The following is a 2,591-nucleotide window of genomic DNA, read 5'->3' as shown; positions in this document are numbered from 1 at the left end:
ATGCGTTAGACACAAAGACTGAGGACCAGAAGGCTTGTGGGATAACATAAAGAACATCATATTGGAAGAAAGCAAAAGGTCATTGAGAAGATAAGAAAGAAGGAAAAGTCCCAAATGGATGTCAGAATAGACTCTGAAACTTGTTTCCAGCATACACATGCTAAAGAAAATAGAAGATATTAGGAGATACAAGACGTGAACAGGAAATTATAAAAAGTCAGCTGGATAAGACAAAGTCAAATATTTTAAAGGAATGTGTGAAGACTTGGAGTTAGAAAACCAAAAGGGAAGAAAATATTCACCATTTCTCAAGCTGAGGGAACTGAAGAAAAATTCAAACCTTGACTTGTGGTATTGAAGGATTCTATTAGCAAAATACTGAATGATGCAGCAAGCATGAAAAGTAGATAGCTGTATCAAAAAGAAATGGTCCATGTTCAACCATTTCAAGAGGTAGCATGTGATCAAGAGCCAATGATATTGAAGGAAGTAGTTCAAGGTGGATTGAAGTCGTTGACAAAGAATAAAGCACTGAGAAATGATGGAATACATATTGAAATCTTTCAACACACTGATGTGGCACTATAGGCACTCACTCATCTATGCAAAGAAATTTGGAAGACAACTACCTGGTCAAGTGATTGGAAGAGGTCTGTATTTGTGCCACTTCCAAAGAGAAGTGAGCCTACATAATGAGGTAAACATCAGACAATATCACCAATATTCCATGAGAATAATGTTTTACTAAAGACAATGTGCAAATGGTTGCAACCATACATTGACAGAGAACTTCTGGTGGTTCAAGCTGGTTTCCAAAGAGGACGTGGAATGAGGGATATAATTGGTGATGTCAGATGGATCTTGGCTGAAAACAAAGAATACAGTAAAGATGTTTACCTGCCCTTTATTGACTAAATAGAAGCTTTCTACTGTGTGGTTCATGACAAGCTATGGACAAAATTGCAAAGCATGAGTATTCCAGAACACCTAAATGTGTTCATAAGGAACCTGCACATCAACCAAAGGCAGTTGTTTCAGCAGAATAAGGGGCACACTGAATGACTTAAAATTCAGAAAGGTGTGCCCCAGAGTGGTATTCTTTTACCATAATTATTCAATCTGTATGCTGAACAAATTATCAAAGAAGCTGAATTACATGAAGAAAAATGTGGCAGCAGTATTGGAGGAAGACTCATTAACAACCTGTGATATGCAGATGATACAATCTTGCTTGCTGAAAGCAAAGGGAACTTAAAAATATTTACTGATGAAGATCAAAGACTTTGGTATGGGGTGCATCTCAATTTAAAGAAAACAAAAATCCCTTCCACTGGACCAATGAACAATATCCATATAAATGGAGAAAAGATTGAACTTGTCGAAGACTTCATTTGATGTGATCAACCATCTACACTCATGGAAGCAGCAATCAAGAAATCAAACAACATATTGCATTATGTGAATATGCCACACAAGGCCTCTTTAAGTGTTCAACAGCAAATATGTCAGTTTGAGAATTAAGGAGTCCTGGTGTGGTGCTGTGAGTGAATGCACCTGACTTTAAAGCCATTTGAACTGGAAGTTCAGCAGTTCAAGCTCACCAGCTGCTCATCGGAAACTTTATACGGGGTCGCTATAGATGAGAACTGACTCAATGACACTTAACAACAACAACCCAAGCCATGGTATTTCCAATAGCCTCATATGCATGCAAAAATAGATGCATTTGAGTTATGGTGCTTAAGGAGAATACTGAAAGTACCATAGACTACCAAAAGAACAAATAGATGTATGCTAGAAGTGTAGCCTGAGTGCTCCTTGTAATCTAGGATGGCTAGACTATTCCCCTCAAACTCTGGACGTATCGTCAGGAGTGATCAGTTACTGGAGAAGGATATCATGTTTGGTAACATGAATGGTCAGAGAAAAAGAGGAAGAACCCCAGTGAGATACATTGATACGGTGGTAGCAGCAATGGGCTCAGGTGAAGCAACATTTGTGAGGTTGGCGCAGGATCAGGCAGAGTGCCCTTCTGTTGTACATGGCTCTGAGTCCCATTTGACTTTTCTTTCTTTTTTTTTTTTTAATACTTTATTGTGAATTATGTGATAGTTTGCATGGGCGGACATCAGATTCACATTTATTCCATCATATATCATTTCTTTGCTATGGTTACAATCCCTTCCATGCATCATCCATCAACCAAAGGGTATACCCTGCAAGCCTGCCCCCCAGTTATCTGCATACAGCCCCTTCCCTTCTCTGGGTCCAAAGTCCCCAGCCACTCCATCTCCCCAAGTCATCATCTCTGCCTCCATCCCTGGCATCACTGCTTCTCTGGGTAGAGTTCTGTTCTCTGCTCTTCTCCATTGATGGTCCCAAGAACCTCCACTCCTAGACTGCAAGGTTAATCACTCCCCTCTCTTTGCCACAAAATGTCTACCTTTACATTTCCAGCCCTTACAATCAGTCCTGATAACAATTATTTGCTATTTTATCACAAAAGACCTATCCTCATCTCCTTTCATTAGCCCTTACTAGGCAGAATGGATACTGCTCAGTGGAGATTCTAACTTGTTCCACGCCCTCTG

Source organism: Chrysochloris asiatica, unplaced genomic scaffold, assembly GCF_000296735.1.
Source record: "Chrysochloris asiatica unplaced genomic scaffold, ChrAsi1.0 scaffold00229, whole genome shotgun sequence".
In the NCBI taxonomy this organism is placed as follows: Eukaryota; Metazoa; Chordata; class Mammalia; order Afrosoricida; family Chrysochloridae; genus Chrysochloris; species Chrysochloris asiatica.
Note: the sequence above shows the minus strand (reverse complement) of the source record.